This window comes from Grampus griseus (assembly GCF_964374135.1).
Source record: "Grampus griseus genome assembly, chromosome: 4".
NCBI lineage: Eukaryota > Metazoa > Chordata > Mammalia > Artiodactyla > Delphinidae > Grampus > Grampus griseus.
This window is the reverse complement of record NC_138997.1, coordinates 113,756,732-113,779,479: the sequence shown is the minus strand read 5'-3', so window position 1 is coordinate 113,779,479 and position 22,748 is coordinate 113,756,732. Positions and strand designations below refer to the sequence as shown.

At 37.8% G+C, this 22,748-nt stretch overlaps 1 protein-coding gene across 3 annotated transcripts in view; it reads left to right on the top strand.

Annotated features, from left to right (window-relative positions):
* The window catches only part of COL25A1 (collagen type XXV alpha 1 chain), a gene marked incomplete at both ends in the record, with an annotated part of 461,173 nt that overhangs the window by 105,455 nt on the left and 332,970 nt on the right, over nt 1-22,748 (top strand). The window lies entirely within an intron of this gene.

Genomic DNA, 22,748 nt, shown 5'->3' with positions numbered 1-22,748 from the left:
AATTCCACCAATATTAAGGTTTATAAACTTAATGCAAAAAAGCTCTTTTAACTGAAAAGAATATCAACACCTGTTTTAAAAAACCTGCAGTTCTTCCCTCCTGTGTTTTTCTCCTGTGTGTCTCCTTTACTATCACACAGAACATTTCACTTCTGACACTTCCGGTCACCAAATGTGTGGAGGTTTTCCTCACACCACCAAGTACTTCTCTGCAACACCAGCTGATTGTCCTGCAGCTTAATTCAATTCTGACACTATCTACCTGAGGCTAAGGGCTCAGTCCCCTGAGACTGTACTCCACTTCAGATACCAATCACAAGTCCAGGTTGTCGCCCGTGCTTCTGATCAACTGTAAGTCTGTGGTTCCCACGACCCCCTCCTTAGGTTTGACTAATTTGCTAGAGCAGCTCACAGACTCAGGGAAACACTTACTTATGTTTACCAGTTTATTAAAGGATACGATAAAGTATACAGATGAACAGCCAGATGAAGAAATACATAGGGTGAGGTCTAGGAGGGTCCTGAGCACAGCTCTGTCCTGGTGTCGGTGCATCATCCTTCTGTTATATAAATTTACCAACCTGGAATCTCTCTGAACCCCAGGCTATTAGGATTTTTATGGAGGATTGCTCACATAGGCATGATCAATCATTAACTCCATTTTCAGTCCTCCCTTCTCAAGAGAACAGGGGGCGAGGCTGAGAATTTCAAGCTCCTAATCATGTCTTGTTCTTTCCGGTGACCAGCTCCCAGCCAGGAGCCCACCCAGAGTCGTCTCTTTAGAACAAAAGACACTCCTATCAACCAGGAAATTGCAAGTATTTCAGGAGTCCTGTGTCAGGAACTGGGGTCAAAGACCAAATATGAGAACAAAAGTTGCTTCTAATACCCTTATCACTTAGGATATCACAAAGACTTCAGGGGTCTGTGCCATGAACTGGGGGCAGAGACCAATATATATTTTTTCTATATTTTCACAGCATTCTAAGAGAAAAACTAGCAAAGGCAATTGCAAGCAACTGATGGAAGATGACAAATAGACGAATTCAGGACAAGTACTAAACCTAATTAGTAAAAATTTTTAACCAACATAATACTTTTTAAATATAGAATTTTAAGATTAAAGACACAATGCTGAAGTAGATTTGGTAAACGGATAATCACAAACCTTGCTGATAGGAAAGCAAACTTCAATAAACTTATTGAAGCCAATTTGTTGATATGTGGCAAGAAACTTAAAAAGGAAAAAAATCCACTGATCCAGAAATCTTACTTGTGGAAATTTATCTTAAAGAAATAATCAAAGATCTTATGAAAATTATAAGTACAGGGATGCTCATTATGCTTTAAAACTGGAAAAAAAAAAACCTAAACATCCAACAGTAAGAGAATCATACACGTTAGAGCACATACATGGTGTAATATTATGCATCTTTTTAAAAACCTGTTTAAAAGAGAATTTATTGATGTGGCAACAACATTCATTTTAATGTTAACTGAAAAAGAAGAAAAATTGTGTATGATATTCATTAAATAACCTCCTCTTTTTCTTTCTACACACACACACACACACACACACACACATTCAATCTTCATTTATTTAATCATCATTACTATTTAATTCATCCTTTGTTTTTTTATTTGAATTTTATTTATTTATTTTTATACAGCAGGTTCTTATTAGTTATCTATTTTATACATATTAGTGAATACATGTCAATCCCAATCTCCCAGTTCATCCCACCACCACTACCAACAACCCCCACCCCCCGGCCCGCTTTCTCCCCTTGGTGTCCACACGTTTGTTCTCTACATCTGTGTTTCCATTTCTGCCTTGCAAACTGGTTCATCAGTACCATTTTTCTAGATTCCACACATATGCGTTAATATACAATATTTGTTTTTCTCTTTCTGACTTACTTCACTCTGTATGGCAGTCTCTAGGTCCATCCACGTCTCTACAAATGACCCAATTTCATCCTTTTTATGGCTGATTAATATTCCATTGTATATATGTACCACATCTTCTTTATCCATTCGTCTGTCGATGGGCATTTAGGTTGCTTCCGTGACCTGGCTATCGTAAATAGAGCTGCAACCAACATTGGGGTGCATGTGTCTTTTTGAATCATGGTTTTCTCAGGGTATGTGCCCAGTAGTGGGATTGCTGGGTCATATGGTAATTCTATTTTTAGCTTTTTAAGGAAACTCCATACTGTTCTCCATAGTGGCTGTATTAATTTACATCCCCATCAACAGTGCAAGAGGGTTCCCTTTTCACCACACCCTCTGCAGCATTTGTTGTTTGTAGATTTTCTGATGATGCCCATACTAACTGGTGTGAGGTGATACCTCATTGTAGTTTTGATTTGCATTTCTCTAATAATTAGTAATGTTGAGCAGCTTTTCATGTGCCTCTTGGCCATCTGTATGTCTTCCTTGGTGAAATGTCTATTTAGGTCTTCCGCCCATTTTTTAACTGGATTTTTGTTTTTTTGTTATTGAGCTCCATGAGCTGTTTATATACTTTGGAGATTAATCCTTTGTCTGTTGTTTCATTTGCAAATATTTTTCCCATTCTGAGGGTGCTCTTTTTGTCTTGTTTATGGTTTCCTTTGCTGTGCAAAAGCTTTTAAGTTTAATTCAGTCCCATTTGTTTATTTTTGTTTTTATTTCTGTAACTCTAGGAGGTGGTTCAAAAAAGGTTTTGCTGTGGATTACGTCAAAGTGTGTTTTTCGTATGTTTTCCTCTAAGAGTTTTATAGTGTCTGGTGTTACATTTAGGTCTTTAATCCATTTGGAGTTTATTTTTGTGTATGGTGTTAGGGAGTGTTCTACTTTCATTGTTTTACATGTAGCTGTCCAGTTTTACCAACACCACTTATTGAAGAGGCTGTCTTTTCTCCATTGTATGTTCTTGCCTCCTTTGAAATAAATTAGGTGCCCATATGTGTGTGGGGTTATCTCTGTTCTGCCCATTTAAAAAAATTTTTTTTAACATCTTTATTGGAGTATAATTGCTTTACAGTGGTGTGTTAGTTTCTGCTTTATAACACAGTGAATCAGCTATACATATACATATATCCCCATATCTCCTCCCTCTTGCGTCTTCCTCCCACCCCTCTAGGTGATCACAGAGCACCGAGCTGGTCTCCCTGTGCTCTGTGGCTGCTTCCCACTAGCTATCTATTTTACATTTGGTAGTGTATATATGTCCATGCCACTCTCTCACTTCGTCCCAGCTTACCCTTCCCCCTCCCCACGTCCTCAAGTCCATTTTCTACGTCTGCATCTTTATTCCTTTCCTGCCCCTAGGTTTTTCAGAAGCTTTTTTTTTTAGATTCCATATATATGTGTTAGCATACGGTATTTGTTTTTCTCTTTCTGACTTACTTCACTCTGTATGACAGACTCTAGGTCCATCCACCTCACTACAAATAACTCAGTTTCATTTCTTTTTATGGCTGAGTAATATTCCATTGTATATATGTGCCACATCTTCTTTATCCATTCATCTGTCGATGGACACTTAGGTTGCTTCCATGTCCTAGCTATTGTAGATAGTGTTGCAGTGAACATTGTGGTACATGACGCTTTTTGAATTATGGTTTTCTCAGGGTGTATGCCTAGTAGTGGGATTGCTAGGTCGTGTGGTACTTCTATTTGTAGTTTTTAAAGGAAATTCTATACTGTTCTCCATAGAGGCTGTATCAATTTACACTTCCACCAACAGTGCAAGAGGGTACCCTTTTCTCCACACCGTCTCCAGCATTTATTGTTTGTAGATATTTTGATGATGGCCATTCTGACTGGTGTGAGGTGATACCTCATTGTAGTTTTGATTTGCATTTCTCTCATGATTAGTGATGTTGAGCATCCTTTCATGTGTTTGTTGGCACTCTGTATATCTTCTTTTGGGAAATGTTAGGTCTTCTACCCATTTTGGGATTGGGTTGTTTGTTTTTTTGATATTGAGCTGCATGAGCTGCTTGTAAATTTTGGAGATTAATCCTTTGTCAGTTGCTTCATTTGCAAATATTTTCTCCCATTCTGAGGGTTGTCTTTTGGTCTTGTTTATGGTTTCCTTTGCTGTGCAAAAGCTTTTAAGTTTCATTAGGTCCCATTGGTTTATTTCTGTCTTTATTTCCACTTCTCTGGGAGGTGGGTCAAAAAGGATCTTGCTGTGATTTATGTCATAGAGTGTGCTGCCTATGATTTCCACTAAGAGTTTTATAGTGTCCAGTCTTACATTTAGGTCTCTAATCCATTTTTAGTTTATTTTTGTGTATGATGTTTGGGAGTGTTCTAATTTTTTTTTTTACATGTAGTTGGCCTGTTTTCCCCAGGACCACTTATTGAAGAGACTGTCTTTTCTCCATTGTATATCCTTATCCTTCGATTTTTTAATCACACCGTATTGTCTTCTGGATTTCTCTTCTTTCATGGAGGGCTTGCCATCTTGCATCCAATGGAGAATTTCCTATGGTAAATATGTTTAGATGTCCTTACTTTGTTTTGCAGTACCTTTCTTCCTAGGTTACACATTGAACTTTTCTTTATGCAGTCTTGAGATGAGAGATCAGCCTATGATTGATGATTGCCAGTGAGTTGCCTTTGGCCCCTTTCTTAGACCACTTGGGTGCAGTCCCATTCTCAAATCCACAACCCACTGGAAGTTTGATACATATATCTTCTTGTTCAATTTTTCACGTCTGATTGACTTTCATCTAGTATAGCTCAGCTGGGTTGAAATGGTGCCTTCTCTTGTGTTTTCTTCTCACTCCACACCTCCCTGACACTGTGAACAAATGGAAACATGAAAGACTACAATATGGAGGGCGTTGCTTTTAGAGACAGTGCACCACCACATTTTCCCAATCTTTTTTTTTTTTTTTTTTTGCGGTATGCGGGCCTCTCACTGTCGTGGCCTCTCCCGTTGCAGAGCACAGGCTCCGGACGCGCAGGCTCAGCGGCCATGGCTCACGGGCCCAGCCACTCTGCGGCATGTGGGATCTTCCCGGACCGGGGCACGAACCCGTGTCCCCTGCATCGGCAGGCGGACTCTCAACCACTGTGCCACCAGGGGAGCCCTTTTCCCAATCTTGATGCCCAATTATTTCTAGCTCAGTCTCTGTGGAAGGACAGTTAGTAAGGAGAGAACAGGATAGGGCAGTATGCTAGCTGTCTTGAGAAGCAAGCAGGAGAAAGAGGAGCTGGCCAGTTTTGTTTGTGGTAGCCCTTGTGTTTGTGAACCAAAGAAGAGATGGTAGGGGAGGAACATGGAGTCTATAGGCCCATATTAGAGTTGAAACTGCAGCTATGACCTGTTGATTTTGATTCCTGATTTGTTTCATTGGCTTTGTAATTAGTGGCAAATTATTCCAGATTCTTGTCATAGGTTTCCTGTTACTCCCATTTTTGATCATGTGTCTTTTCTCCTTTTGGGAGGCTGTCTTCATACTTATGAAGTTAGAAACTTTATCATGAAGTTGGAAAAGATTGCTTCAGGGGCTCCTTAACAAAATATAAGTTTAAATAGGAAGAAGGAAAAAAGATATTTTCAATCCTTAAATTATTTTTCTTCAGTTGATATACTTTACTTACTATAGTATGAAAGAGAAGACATCATACCTCTGTAGTTGGGGCAAGCGGTATAGCTTATTTTAACAAAATGACCACATTTCTCCATTGCACTTGGCTTTGCCACATTATATCACTATAATCAAATGAAACTGCCAATCACAGAGGGTAGAAAGAAACATAATTATATGGAATTATACAGTGGCTTCATTTTGAAGCTATGCCATGATGTAAATGTATGAATTCATAATGCTAGCTACCATAGCTCTTATAGTGTGCTATGTACTGTTTTAAATATTTTGTATATATTAACTCATTTAATTCTTCCACAACTCTGAGGTAAGTATTCTTTTCAGAATCTTACAGATAAGGAAACTGAGGCACAGAGAAGTCAAGTAACTTTCCCTAAGTTTTATAGGTGGTAAGTGTCAGTGGTTACATTCTGAACTTTTTAATCCTAAAATCCCAAATTCAGGTTTTTTGAATTTTATTAATAATCGAAATACAAGGAAAAATACCTGGAGAAGTATTTCACTGAGAAGTCTTTAACTGGATGGAAAAGTTTGGTGAATATGTATAATCTATATCTAATCTATATCTATATCTGGAAGAGAGAATACACATACACACAGAAACACACACAGAAACACACAACTTTGTATGTTACTATTAAAAAAGGGTAGTATTCCAGTACAATAATTTCTTTCTATAGTTTCTCTTTTCTTTCAAGTAATTTGAAATTAATTTTTATAAATTTGCCTTTTTGGTATATAGAAATAACACCAGTGATTTCCCAGGATCATATGCTTGAGTTTTTCCCAGTAACAATGATAAAATTGCATTGGCTCATTCTTTATTTTCTCATAACACTTTCCATCAATAGTTTGAATTTGTGAGATGGATGAACACAGTTTTGAGTCTAGGTTTTGGCCACAGAAGAGAGCAAATCATAACAGTGATGTTGAATTCATGACTTTGTATCTTTTCAGAAACGTTCTTTAATCAAATCAGCTCCTGAGAGCAGATTATTTACATCTGGAAGTCAAGCATTATGTAAATGCTTCTTCTTCCCATATTTGTTTAGAGGGACTCAGAATTATCCCCAGGTGGGGAAGTCTACATTTTATTGTCTCCTGGGTGTAGTAACCACGTGTCATTTGTCAGACTATGGAGTGAGCTACCCTTCTGGAGAGGACCACTTGAAACGGCTACCACAGAAGGGCCTCAGTTGTCTTTGGTGAGCTTTTTTGTTTGTTTTGCATTTTCAAGAATTCATGAATCTACTAGAACATTCTTGGGATGCTTTCCAAAAAATTGTTTTGGGTTGTTTTTGTAGACATCGTGTAGTAATATAAAAGATGAGGTATGGCATGCATTCACAAATAAAATTAACTTTAAAGCCTGAGGTCCTTTTCTTCCCCCTGAATATTTCTACCATTTATATCAAGTATTTCTTCAAAAATTTTTACCTTAAAAATCCAAAGACATAAGACGTATTTGAGAAAAGAGGAAATGGAATAAATATGCAAAAATGATCTGGAAATGAACAGAGATTAAAAATTCTTTGCTTTCATACATATAAGATAATGGAGTGTTAGAACTGAGATCTTTGAGTTTACTGAGAAGACTGAATCACAAAGAACTGATTTCTCTAAAGTGACATAGACAGTAAGTGGGCCGTGGGAAGGAGACTTCAATGTAGTTCTCTTTCATTCTACCAGATCACAGTCACTTGAAGGTTGGGAGAAAAACCAAAGTTCTGGTGAGAAAGATGCCTCATTGCTATTCTTCTCTCATATGTTTGGTAAATTATGGCAAATGGAAGAAAGACCCTGCATTAGTCTGCTTGGGCTGCCATAACTAAATTCTATAGACTGATTGGCTTAAACAACAGAAATTAGTTTTCTCACCGTTCTGGAGGCTAGAAGTCTCAGATCAAGGTCTTGCAGGCTTGGTTTCTGCTGAGAGCTGTCTTCCTGGCTTGCAGATGGTCCCCTTCTTGCTGTGTCCTCACATGATGACATAGAGAGAATAAGCTCTCTGGTGTCTCTTCTTATAAGGACACTAATACTATTAGATTAGGGCCCCACCCTTATGACCTCATTTAACCTTAATTACTTCCTTAGAGGTCCTATCCCCAAATAAAGCCACACTGGGGGGTTAGAGCTTCATATGAACTCTGGGGGGACACAAACATTCAATCCATAACAGACATTTAGTATTTCCTAATCATAGTGGGGAACACTATATAACTTTATCTAAACCATAGGCAAGAGTGAAGAAACTTTGATCTGGTATCAGACAGATCTGGATTTGAACCTGTAGCTCCTTTATGTAGTACCTATGTGACAGTGGATGAATAATTTAATCTTTCTGAGCCTTAGTTTTCTCATTTGTAAAATGGGAATGATATGCTTCAGGACTACTGCATAATGCACTTATCACAGTGTTGTTCATATGGTTAAGTGCTCAATAAGTGAAAATGATTATTATTATTAGCTCACAGATTTAATATAGCTCAAGGACTCAATTTGCCTTGTCCAAGGAAAACTATCATAAGCAAGTATTTCCTAGTCTTTAGACTAACTTATGATATGAATAGTCTTATGAGAAGTAAAGCTGTTATTATGAAGTGTGTAATCAGGGAAGAAGCAAAGCTATGTATAACTTTCAAAAGACAGCTTTAAAAATTATTTTCTTTGGCCTTAAGATCCTTGATTGTTTATAACACTTTCTTTTTCTCTACAAATCTTTGAATTTCAAATCAATTTATATCAGTGAAGATTTTCCATTGACTCACCTTCTTCTGGGGGCCCCAGGGGGCAGAATCAGGACCAAGAGATGGGATTTTGCAGGAGAAAGTTTTTTTTTAAACATGTTTATTGGAGTATAATTGCTTTACAATGTTATGTTAGTTTCTGCTGTATAACAAAGTGAATCAGTTATATGTATATATATAACCCCATATCCCCTCCCTCTTGTGCCTCCCTCCCACCCTCCCTATCCTACCCCTCTAGGTGGTCACAAAGCACCCGAGCTGATCTCCCTGTGCTATGTGGCTGTTTCCTACTAGCTATCTATTTTACATTTGGTAGTGTATATGTGTCAGTGCTATTCTTTCACTTCATCCCAGCTTACCCTTCCTCCTCCCCATGTCCTCAAGTCCATTCTCTATGTCTGCATCTTTATCCATGTCCTGTTCCTAGGTTCATTAGAACCATATTTTTTTTTTTTTTTAGATTCCATATATATGTGTTAGCATAAGGTATTTGTTTTTCTCTTTCTGACTTACTTCACTCTGTATGACAGGCTCTAGGTCCATCCACCTCACTACAGATAACTTCATTTCTTTTTATGTCCACCAAGTAGTATTCCATTGTATATATGTACCACATCTTCTTTATCCATTCATCTCTCAGTGGACACTTAGGTTGCTTCCATGTCCTAGCTATTGTAAATAGTGCTGCAATGAACATTGTGGTACATGTCTCTTTTTGAATTATGGTTTTCTCAGGGTATATGCCCAGTAGTGGGATTGCTGGGTCATATGGTAGTTCTATTTTTAGTTTTTTAAGGAAACTCCATAGTGACTGTATCAATTTACATTCCCACCAACAGTGCAAGAGGGTTCCCTTTTCTCCACGCCGTCTCCAGCATTTATTGTTTGTAGATATTTTGATGATGGCCATTCTGACTGGTGTGAGGTGATACCTCATTGTGGTTTTGATTTGCATTTTTCTAGTGATTAGTGGTGTTGAGCATCCTTTCATGTGTTTGTTGGCACGCTGTATATCTTCTGTGGAGAAATGTCTATTTAGGTCTTCTGCCTATTTTTGGGTTGGGTTGTTTGTTTTTTTGATATTGAGCTGCATGAGCTGCTTGTAAATTTTGGAGATTAATCCTTTGTCAGTTGCTTCATTTGCAAATATTTTCTCCCATTCTGAGGGTTGTCTTTTCATCTTGTTTATGGCTTCCTTTGCTGTACAAAAGCGTTTAAGTTTCATTAGGTCCCATTTGTTTATTTTTGTTTTTATTTCCATTTCTCTAGGAGGTGGGTCAAAAGGATCTTGCTGTGATTTATGTCATAGAGTGTTCTGTGTAGGTTTTCCTCTAAGAGTTTTATAGTGTCTGGCCTTACATTTAGATCTTTAATCCATTTTGAGTTTATTTTTGTGTATGATTTTAGGTAGTGTTCTAATTTCATTCTTTTGCATGTAGCTGTCCAGTTTTCCCAGCACTATTATTGAAGAGGCAGTCTTTGCTCCATTGTATATTCTTGCCTCCTTTGTCAAAGATAAGTTGACCATAGGTGCGTGGGTTTATCTCTGGGCTTTCTATCCTTCTCCATTGATCTATATTTCTGGTTTTGTGCAGTACCATATTGTCTTGACTACTGTAGCTTTGTAGTATAGTCTGAAGTCAGGGAACCTGATTCCTCCAGCTCCTTTTTTCTTTCTCAAGATTGCTTTGGCTCTTCGGGGTCTTTTGTGTTTCCATACAAATTGTAAAATTTTTTGTTCTAGTTCTGTGAAAAATGCCATTGGTAGTTTGATAGGGATTGCACTGAATCTGTAGATTGCTTTGGGTAGTATAGTCATTTTCACAATATTGATTCTTCCAATCCAAGAACATGGTATATCTCTCCATCTGTTTGTATCATCTTTAATTTCTTTCATCAGTGTCTTACAGTTTTCTGCATACAGGTCTTTTCTCTCCTTAGGTAGGTTTATTCCTAGGTATTTTAATCTTTTTGTTGCAATGGTAAATGGGAGTGTTTCCTTAATTTCTCTTTCAGATTTTTCGTCATTAGTGTATAGGGATGCAAGAGATTTCTGTGCATTAATTTTGTATCCTGCTACTTTACCTAATTCATTGATTAGCTCTAATAGTTTTCTGGTAGCATCTTTAGGATTCTCTATGTACAGTATCATGTCATCTGCAAACAGTGACAGGTTTACTTCTTCTTTTCCAATGTGGATTCCTTTTATTTCTTTTTCTTCTCTGACTGCTGTGTCTAAAACTTCCAAAACTATGTTGAATAATAGCAGTGAGAGTGGGCAACCTTGTCTTGTTCCCGATCTTAGAGGAAATGGTTTCAGCTTTTCACCATTGAGAACGATTTTGGCTGTGGCTTTGTCATATATGGCCTTTATTATGTTGAGGTAGGTTCCGGGAGAAAGATTTAATCTCCGCTAAAGAAAGAACTGCAGAACGGTTTGAGCTGTTTGAATAAGGAATGAGTTTTCTCATGTGGTGGTGAGTTCCTCATCTCTGAACAAGGACCACTTGGCAGGAATATTCTAGGGTTTCAAGAAGAGGACAGGAATCTGCTATATGTGACCTCAGAGACCTCTTCCACTTTGAAATTCTGTGATTACATTCTGATTACAGAATGTCACTTTCAAGAAGTCTCTCACTTTATAAAAGGATGTACAAATGGAAATTACCTCAGTGTCTGGCTTATAACTTAGAAATTAGAACTCTGATTGGCCTGTTCAGGCAGTGCTGGAATTGAAGTTCTTTCAGATTATGCCTTATGTCTTAGGGCTACTGACCACGACTTTGGAGCTAAATATAGCCTAGAAAGTACCATTGTATCTGCCACTATGAGCCAGTGCAGCAGACTTGCTTCTTACCTTGGTGTCTAACACTTCATTAGATTCTGGACACGATCCTTTTGTTAGATGCCAGCACAAGCATTTCATTACAGATTCAGGAAATGATGGAGAGATAAATGTTAAAAAGAATGTTTCCAAGGATGATATTAATGGAGTGTTAATGTATCTCACTCTCTTCCCAGAGTAGCATCCTCTAGAGGGTTTTGGGTTTACGAGAGTGAGAGTTAATTCACGCCAATAGAATCCTTAGCTTCATTTAGCAACAAGGTAAATATGAATATTAATTAAAATACCCGCTTTAGCACTTCCTTGTAAGCAAAATTCCTTGAAAACTTCTCTCTGGAACAAAGCCACATGCTTGCTCAGTCGTGGAAACCTAGAGCCAAAAAAACTAGTATCTGCTTTTCCTAGCTCTGAAGTGCAAGACAATAACAACATTGTATTCTCCAAGCTGAAGAATTTAGACAGCATTTTCATGAAACGAGCTTCAAAGGAAACTTGTGAAAGAAACTTTGAAAGAGTTTCCGGAGCTTAGTCATTTTTTAAAGCTGCTGTGTGTTTTAAAGGTATTAGTAATATAGGCTTCATGAATACTTTAAGTTTAAAAATCAATTTAATCTTTACCATTTCAGCTTGGGCACTATAAATCACAACGTTATTTTGAATGTTCTAGCTGTCTTATTAAAATCCAGGAAGGGAAATGTACGTACAGGCATATGTGTTGTGACCTCCTTGAAATTTTTTGCTTTTAAGTACCGCATTTATTTCTAAAGAATGCTTTAAAGTGCATAGCATTTTTTCACGTTAGAGTTTCAGATGTTTTCGAGATGCCCTAGAGAATCTGAAATGCCTCATATAGTTTGATCAATGTAAAGATGAAAACTTGTGCTTGCTGTATCTCTGAGTTGTCCTTAAAATGACCTGTTACATTTGAAATCACTTGGGGTAGGAGAAAAAGAGAAAAGCATAGAAAAGCGAGGCTTGTAAAATGAAATAAAAGTTTTTGCCTTTCTCCCACTAATTACCAAACAAACGCTTGTTCTTTGCTTCTGGGACTTGAGATGAAGTTGATGAATGGAAACCTATGAACTTGATTTTTGTTCACCATTTGCTATGGGTACAAACTCCATCATCAGTTTTTCTCCCTCACTCTTGCTTTACATTCTCTTCCCTTTTTCTCCTTTCTAGATTTGTGGCAGGTGGGTATGGGAGCAAAGGCCTTGATACTGTACAATCACAATGCTCTGGAATGGAGAACAATCTGGTTGTTTTATTTTATTTTATTTTAAAATCTCCTGTCATATGATAATAGGCATGGGAGGGGTCAGGATCTTTTCTCTCTGTCACCATATTACTTAGGATAATGGTCCTACAGGATTAATACATGGTATTTTTAATAGTTGCATGTAATGAAAGTAACTAGGCCAACCCTTGTTTTAAATATTCCTGACACCAGGTAAAAAGGTTGCAGTATAAAGAACAGTGAAATGGGGACAAAAATGATTTTGATAAAGCTAGGCTGGTTCTGCCTTTTTTTTTTCTTTTTAATGCTGTGACCTCTATTGTTCTCAAAAAAGCAGCTTGAAGCTTGAAGGGCTAATAGGAAACCTTTTCTATACTATAGTACAAAAAGTTCTCAGGCTGCAAGTTTGCAATTTATCCTAACACCTGCTGTGGTAGGCCCCAGGGCTCTGAATCTGCCCCTGATTCCAACGGCCTTATGGTGTGTGTGTGACTTTAGTCCCTTGCCCATGAAGTGAGAGAACTTTAAATCTCTATAATCCAAGTTTTGCTTAATAGGAAAGATTTTTATAAATTTTATGTAGGGTTATCTAAATGAATTTTGTTTTCAGCTATTACCTGGGCATTCTTAGTGCTTTAGCACTCTGTTAGAACTGTTGAGAAATGCCAGCAGCACTTATGCACCAGAAAAATTGCCCAAACTTATACCTTGTTTATCAAATGTTTTACTTTCAAACAGTTATATTGTTCTTTTTTAATGAAGACTATCTTATTCAAACACTATTATATATAGCTGTTGGAATCAATATAATTATGCCATAGTTCACCATTTTGGGTTCCTTTTACTTAGTATTGAACAAAACCTACCCTCTTGCCCATACCTTCTGCTCTGTACTTTATACAAACAATTTAAAATAATAACAAACCACCTTGAAGTAGTACAGTATATCCTGTTGGGACAATTAGCAACTGGTCTCTACTTTCACAAGATAGCAATATTTTTAATATAGATGATGATATAATCTCCTTCCATAGAAATTAAATTTATATTAATTAATTTCATCCATATTTCATTTGGGTAAGTGATGTTTTTATGAATTATTAAATTTATTTAATTTCAGGGTAAAATCAAATAGTCACCACTAGGAGTGGGGAGTTTTACAGACGGAACTCTGGTCTGTGAAGCCTCTGAAATTGAATGTAAAATGATAATGTGTATGTGAACTTTTTGGGGAGAAGGTCCATAATTTTTGTCACATTCTCATGGAGGTTCTGTCCCTCATCCCCACCATCAAACACATACAAAATTCAAGAATCAGAGGATTAATGTAAAGTAGAAGGGGCTAGCAAAAACTTGGTGGGCTGGTGAAAAGATTTAAGGATTTATTTCCAAGATTGCTGTGATTTAATGACCTGGAGCTCAGTGAGGAAGTGCTTCTGGTGTACAGAGCTTGCTACCTTCAATACGGACTTTCTGAAGACCTTCACAGAAACTGCATTGTATAGATGATAGTGTTAGGAGTTAAGATATTATACGTTCAGTTCTCTTTCCTTCTGAAAAAAAAAAAACCTCTAGAAGTGTTACAAATGTATATCAAAGTATTATTTTAGTAGCATATTTTACAAATACTAAAAAATAATAACCAATTTGTTCACTGAAAATTTAAGTAGTTTGCAAAAACTGCTTTTATTTTCTAAAATTGCTGCCCTTTATGACGTTATTTCAAAGGGATCTTTAAACTTCAAAAATACAGATTTGAAGTTAGTTTTACAAACTTCTAAGTGGAAACCTTTTTAATATAAGAGGTTTAAAAAAGAATCTCCGAATTCTGAAAGTCCTATGTATAATCATCACCATTGCCATCTGTTCCAGGCACTGTTCTAAGTACTTTTCATGTATTAATTCATTTAATTATATTGTTATATATATACAATTAATAATTTTGGGTCGACCAAAAAGTTCCTTCGGTTTTAAAGGGAAATTAAAGACACATTTTTTCATTTTCACCAAGAACTTTATTGAACAACGTATTTACCCTTTTGCTCCATTACCTTCTGCCATTTTTCAGGCAACTTCATAATTCCATCTTCCCAGAATTTTTTATCTTTTTGAGCAAAGAACTGTTCCAGGTGCCTTTTACAGGCTTCCAGGGAATTGAAATTTTTTCCATTAAGAGAATTTTGTAAAGACCGAAATAAATGGAAATCCAAAGGCGCAATGTCTGGTGAATACAGTGGATGAGTCAGAACTTCCCAGCCAAGCTGTAACAGTTTTTGCCTGGTCATCAAAGAAACATGCAGTCTTGCGTTACCCTGATGGAAGATTATGCGTTTTCTGTTGACTAATTCCAGACGCTTTTTATCAAGTGCCGCTTTCACTTGGTCCAACTGGGAACAGTCCTTTTTGGAATGGATCGTTTGGTTTTCTGGAAGGAGCTTACAATAGAGGACTCCCTTCCAATCCCACCATATACACAACATCACCTTCTTTGGACGAAGACCGGCCTTTGGGGTGATTGGTGGTGGTTCATTTCGCTTGCCCCATGATCTCTTCCATTTCACATTATTGTACAGTATCCACTTTTCATCGCCTGTCATAATTTGTTTTAAAAACGGAATGTTTTCATCACGTTTAAGTAGAGAATCGCATGTGGAAATATAGTCAAGAAGTTATTTTTCACTTATGTGGAACCTAAACATCAAAGCGATTAACATAACCAGGCTGTGGCAGATGATTTTCAACACTTGATTTGGATATTATGAGTATGTCGGCTCTCTCCCGCGTGGTATAATGTTGATTGTTCTCAATTACTGTCTCGATTTGGTCGCTATCAACCTCAGCTGGTCTACCTGACCATGGAGCATCGTCCAGCGAGAAATCTCCATCACAGAATTTCACAAAGCACTTTTGACATGTTCGATCAGTCACAGCACCTTCTCCATACACTGCACAAATCCTTTTTTGCATTGCAGTTGTGTGTGTTTTTACCTTTCTTGAAATAATAAAGCATAATATGATGAAAATGTTGCTTTTTTCCTTCCATCTTCAATATTAAAATGGCTACACAAAAATTCACCAATTTTGATGAGGTTTTCTTTTAAATGCATGCTGGTATGACAGCTGTCACAATACAATCTAACAAAATTGTTTTGAATGAAGCTAAAGACAACTAAGTGCTACTAGAGCCATCGAACGGAAAACACCGAATTTGACCTACCCATTAATAATCCTATGCAGTAAGTACTACCCCATTATACAGATAAGAAAACTGAAGGAAAGAGAGGTTAAGGAACTTGCCCAGCGTGCTTTCTCCATGTAATTTAAATGTGTGAAAAAATGTGGTTATATTTCACTATCCTGGTTTTTCTTTATATCTGGTTATCAGAGCCGGAGTGTTAAAAGCCTGAATGCTTATGCATTTGACCCCTTATCTGGGCTTCAAAGTCAAATTTATTTCAGAATTTAGCTTTGTATTTTGAGGCCGCTTTGACAGTGTCGCCAAAGATCTTATATTATGGTCATTTGTGTGTATTTACTAATTAACTTGAGATCTACAAGCAATTTATCAACATTTTAGTCATCCTAAATTTCCCATTCTCTAAATAAATTTTGAGAGCAAGATATTAAACATTTGCACTAAAGTGAAGACCTCACTCTAACCAGGCATATTCCTATCTTAACATATGTATCCTGCTAACAATGTATACTAAGAGCAGAAAGTTCACATTTTACCAAAACCGCATGGTGCTTACCGCATTACAGGATCTGTTTGACAAAAGCCTTAGAACACAGTAATTAAAGTATGCAAATCTCTTCATAATGGGCTGATTTACAGTCATTGCTCATAGAAAATCCCAATTGATTTCAGATGCTAAGCATTTTGTTTTATTTTAATTGTTGATTAAAAAACAAGAAACATACAGAGAACTCTCTAAACCTCTGTTTAAAAATAAAGCAACATTCTGATAAACTTTTCTAGTAAGTCTCCAAGTTTCCAAACTGCAAAAGAGACAGCATTAACAAAAATACAACTTTAAAAACTTAAAATTTGTTTTGCGGACGATCTGAAAAAAAAAATGTATATATATATGTTTATAACTCAGAAAGTAATCAATAAGACAAGTGTTGCTTAAGTGCTTTTGTGACTGGTTATCTCAAATAATGAGATTTGTGAAACAAACCGAGATAAGTGATTTCATACTCAACATGGACGCTACCTTTCTCTTCCCTAGCCTGCAAGTTTTCTAACAGGGAGTCTGGTTTCTGAAATTCAGAGAAATTGAAGTGAGGAGCAAATGTTTAGGATCATGAGCACGTATCTGGAGTCTCAGATGACTGTGGTGTCATAGGATGGGATGGACATGCATAGTTGGACTGGACTGGCTTTGAAATCAGCAGCTCTTGCGGGAGCTCCCCAAACAGTTGCTGTGTCAGGTGCAGTGGGGTGGGGGGGAGGTGAGGACCGTCCAGGCAGGTTGCTTGGAAGGCTGTCTGTGACTCAGTAGAGGATGTGTGGCTTTTGCCAGTTCAGAGGCATCTCAGAGATGTTGATTTAATAGAGTGGGACACAGGTGGTGACTGTCACCTTGAAGGTCCTCCTGTCATTAGTGACAGATGATTTGCTGTGCCTTCAGAATAGGAAGCGAGGATATGATTTCCTGAATTCTTGTCCTCGGTGGCAGGTGGAACTTGGAAAAACATTTTCGGATAACTTTTTTTTCTCTTTTTAAAAATGGAAATCTAATATTGCTCCAATGAGTGTATTCCTTCATGTTACCCACTTGAGTGATATCCTACTGTCCTATTAAAGCCTCCTGTTACAGAAAAACTGTAAAATATTCCATTAGATTTGAAGCTCAAAGGTTGGCTAGGTATTATGAAATCTATTTTTCAGTTGAAGAAACTGAGGCCCAGAGAGATTCGTTCTAGTTATTGTTATTTTCCCCTTAATTCTACAATATTTAGGCTAAAGGACCATGTTTTAAAAAACAACATGTGGGCCCATAGTTAATAAACTCTTAGCTAACATAGTTAAGAATGTTTTGGAGTTTCCTTTCCTTAGGAGAAAGGCGCTTGACAATTCCCTCTTTTAAGGAATGTTTCACATATTTGAATTTGTTATATTGCATTGGAATCACTGGCCCAGGGTTGTATAAAGGAGGGAAGATAAACTGCCGGAATGGTAAAAAGAAACTTATTTAGATAGATAACTGAATTAGGGCAAGAAATTAAAATCAGTTCCCCAGAAACTGTAAGATTAGTCTATATGAAGCCTACTATATGGGATGAAAATAGATATTTTGCTGGTGTTTCAGTCACTTATCCATTTTAGAGTACTACATTTGAAATACTACTCAGTTCTTCATGAAGCAGCAGTTTGTGATAGCTTAGGTCACCTTCACCTACACTGTCTTCCTCACAAGATTAACATGTCTCTGCTCTTTTGCATTATTTATATAGTTAATTTTGATAAAGGGCAGTTTGTAGTCACTGATGTTTGCCGTGGAGGCACCCACAGAAGCAGATTTAACTGAGGCCATAATGACACAATGAATCACATTATCGGGCAGATCATGCTCTAAAGTTTTAAATTATTCAAAAGTGTTTTTGTTGTAAGCTCTGGTACATCCTCATTAGCATGGAGCTGGTCAGCCAGGCTGAATCAGTCATGCAGGGAGAATTCGTGTCCTGCCAGGCTTGTCACGTCCTGTTAGCTCAGAAGATCAACTTGGCCTGGGACTCATCTTGGCTGGGAAGAGTGTCAGCTGTATTGATAGCAGATGGTGCCCGCTCCATTTGCCCTAAAGGTTCAGCATCAAGATGAAAGAATAGGGTCTGGAGGTGGGGGAAAGTTCTAGGAGGGAACCTGTGGGAATAAAGTTTTATAACCAACTTTGGTCCCTGGATCCTCCGTTTTATGTTTTGGGTTTACATTTTTACCAGCAATCTCCAAGCGCTGGGATGGGTGGGTGGCTCTCTAGGCTGTTGTTCAAGTTTTGTTTGCACTATATTTTTCTGCCTTTAAAATTTCCTTCCTCCATCTCACTCACTCTACAGACAATGAAATTGAAACTCTGAGAGGAATGTGTCCAAGCGACACAGCAAGGCAGTGACAGATGGGGCCCCTGATGCAGGGCAATACAGACTCCTCTCCCTTCCAGCTCTTGTCATTATACAGGAGAAAGTTATTGTCCAATTTAGACACTTAATTTTGTTTGTATATTTGTTTCTGCTATTTGTCCCCAGACCAGGAAGTCCGTCTACAGATATCCAACTTATATTAATTTCCTAGGGCAGTTGCAACAAATTACCACAAACTTGGTAGCTGAAAACAGAAATGTATTCTCTCATGGCTCTGGAGGCCAGCAGTCCAAAATCAAGGTGTCAGCAGGGCCATGCTTCCTCTGAATTCTGGGGGAAAATCCTACCTTGACTCTTTCAACTTCTAGGCGTTTCTTGGCTTGCGGCAGCGTAACTCCAGTCTCTGCCTCTGTCTTCACCGTGGCCTTCTCTGTGTTTCTCCTCCTCTGCCTGTGTCTATAAGGACATTTGTCGTTGAATTTAGGGCCCACCTGGTTAATGCAGGATGATCTCAAGACCCTTCATTAATTATAGCTGCAAAATCCCTTTTTCCAAACAACGTCTCATTCATGGGTACTGGGGATAGGACTAGGACATATCTTTTGGGGGGGCCACAGTTCAACCCGCTGTGCCATTCGCTTTTTTTTTTCCACTTCAACCTATATTTGTTAACCCTTTTTAGTCTCTGGGAGAAGCACTTTCCCTGGATCCTCTACTCTGATGAGTCAAGTCCCCTCTCTAGATTCTCTGTGAATTCCTTGAGGACAGGGACTATATATTTTATCTTTATAGCTTCAGTGGATGGCCTTGGTAGGTGTCTAATAAGTGTTGAATAGATGAATGGCTGTATGACAATTAATAGAACTTTTCAAATGTTCGTGATCTGTTATTCTCTAATGCAATTCTATCAAACAACATTTTCAACATAGGGATTGACTCTTACTGGAAAAGACACTTGGTAGGTCATGAAATATAAGCTAAAAATAATTTTAAATGAGCTAGAAAATACGGATACCAAGGGGTCTCTACAAGGATGTAGGAAAAACTTACTAGATGCAACTGTACATCTGTATGTCTTCATTAACCAGTATTTGACCTGAATTTTCAGCTCTATACCACGGCATTTTGTGTGAATTTAGATCTGCCTATTGAATGACTACAAGTTCAATAGATGTTGAAGCATTTTAGTCTTTTCAATTTTAGAAAAATTGAGACAAATTATTTGTAAAAATTAAGTATCTTAGTATAAATAAATAAGTAAAATTTGTGTATATTTGGGTGGATTGACTTTATGTACCAGCAGGGAAATATTTAATCTTAAAAAGTAGTAGGAGGAAAAAAGTCACATGTTTTAAAGATATAATCACAATTGTGTATTTTGTATGAAGAACTCTTATTGGAATAATGTATATTCACCAATCTTGTGGTTCAGTTAGAAAAGATTTCCCTAACCTACACTAATATAAACTAGTCAAAGTTGGTTAATAATGATTATTTCATGGAATATTCATTGAGTGGTAAAGATTCATTCTCAGGGTGTCAATTTTCAAATTAAAATGTATTAGCTGCAGAACTGCCGTGGTGGCGCAGTGGTTAAGAATCCTCCTGCCAATGCAGGGTACACAGGTTCAAGCCCTGGTCTGGGAAGACCCCACATGCAGAGGAGAAACTAAGCACGTGAGGCACAACTACTGAGCCCGTGTGCCACAACTCTGAAGCCCGTGCACCTAGACCCCATGCTCCGCAACAAGAGAAGCCACCACAGTGAGAAGCCTGCGCACCGCAACGCAGATTAGCCTCCATTCACTGCAACTATAGAAAGCCCGCATGCAGCAACGAAGATGCAACACAGCCAAAAATAAATAAATAAATTTAAAAAAAACAGCTAAAAATAATTTTAAAAAATTGGAAAAATAAAATAGCAAATTTATTGTTTGTTCTAATGCAAAACAACAGACTTGTCTTTTTTTTATACAGACCATCCTTTTAATTGAGTGCTAAGCTTTATTACCAGAAAAGGATATGGAAACTTCCAGGGGCTTCTACTCATGGTCAAGGTCATGCAAAATGACATCAGGTTTCTAGCATTACAAAGCAAATAGTTTGTACCATTTCCAAATCTGGGTTTTTATGCAGCTAATATATTTTATTTATTTATTTATATTGATTTATTTTTAACCTATTTTTGGCCATGTTGGGTCTTCATTGCTGCATGTGGGCTTTCTCTAGTCGCTGCGAGCTGGGGCTACTCTTCATTGAGTGTGCGGGCTTCTCACTGCAGTGGCTTCTCTTGCTGCGGAGCACGGGCTCTAGGTGTGCAGGCTTCAGTAGTTGTGGCTCGTGGGCTCTAGAGCGCAGGCTCAGTAGTTGTGGTGCATGGGCTTAGATGCTCTGTGGCATGTGGGATCTTCCTGGACCAGGGATCAAACCCTTGTCCCCTGCATTGGCAGGCGGATTTTTAACCACTGCAGCACCAGGGAAGTCCCTAAAGTTGCTATTTTAATTGCCTTCTTTTCACCCTATTGGTGGAGGAAGGATTCCTGCCCAAGAGTTATAGGGATGGCTGAACTCACAACACCTGACATTGGACAGATGAGATGGACAACAATTTACTGGTCACATATTCACATATCTGGAGGAGGAGAACACCACATGACATGCAGGGTCACACAGGGTTTGCATAACAGAAGGCTGTGAGAGGCAGGCTTCATAATATCAAGAGGGTGAGGTGCCCCTGGTTCCCATGGGAGGATGTGATTGGCTTGCTTGAAAAATTCTATAGATTGACAGGGAGCTGAAACTCACTGCTCAGGGATAAGCAGGAACTGTGCCTTTTCCCCGTGATAAAAAGGGTTGTTTGGCTAGAGGACCTGTGGGAGCAGGGTAGGGAGGAGAACTTGCAATTAGGCCATCTGAGGCCCTCCCAGTTTCACCAGATGTCAAGGCAGCACATAATATTGGGCCTTAATTTTTGTCCTTATGCCTCACTTGTTACTTGTGTTTCACAACGTTTTAATATTTTTAGGTACAGAATTGTATTCATTTCTCATAAACAGCATGGACTAGGGGTGGGGGGGTGATAAGTTTTTACTTGTAGTCTACGGACAGAATTTAGAAAGTGGCCTAAGGGTTATGTTTTACAAGTTCTAGCACCTCTCTCAGCATTTAGCTTTTAATCCTTATAAAATTAGAAAATATAGCATATTCAGTATATGCAAGAATTGTATCTGACAATAATTATATTTTGAGTTTATGAATGATTATTTTAGGTATACTGTAATTATTGTTTTTGTAGCTAACTGAATTCTTACTCTATGAGAATGTCTATACAGGTGGTCCCTGACTTAATGATGGCTCAACTTATGATTTTTCGACTTTATGATGGTGCGAAAACAATACACATTGAGTAGAAACTAGACTTTGAATTTGATTTTTTTCTGAGCTAGGCTAGTGATATACAGTATGATATCAAGAGGGTAAACTTTCGATAAACTTAGAACCATTCTATACCCACATAACCATTCTATTTTTCACTTTCAGTACAGAATTCAATAAATTACTTGAGATATTCAACACTTTATTATAAAATAGGCTTTGTGTTAGATGATCTTACCCAACTGTAAATGTTCTGGGCATGTTTAAGGTAGGTGAGGCTAAGCTATGATGTTTGGTCTGTTAGGTGTATTAAATGCATTTTCAACTTAATGATATTTTCCATTTAACATGATTTTAGTAGGATGTAACCCCATCATCATAAGTTGAGGAAGATCTGTAATTGAATTTTTTTACACTAGTATTTTTGCCAGTTCAGGCTTGCCATTTGGCTTACAGAACAGGTTCACAGAGAAACAATCACTTCAGCTTTCTTACTAAAGAAGAGTATAACTTTTCTCTTTAGAGTATTTAAGAGCATGTCCTTAAATACAGTAAAATTATCTATTTCTCTAATGAAGTTTGTTAATACACTCAATATTTCCTGTAATATATCAGTTAGATAGGACTTTAACTGAAGGACACTTATTCTATCAAAAACTATCTCACATCTCGCTACATGTTTTTTTTTGGTACGCGGGCCTCTCACTGCTGTGGCCTCTCCCATTGCGGAGCACAGGCTCCGGATGCGCAGGCTCAGCGGCCACGGCTCACGGGCCCAGCCGCTCCGCGGCATTTGGAATCTTCCCGGACCGGGGCATGAACCCGTGTCCCCTGCATCGGCAGGCGGACTC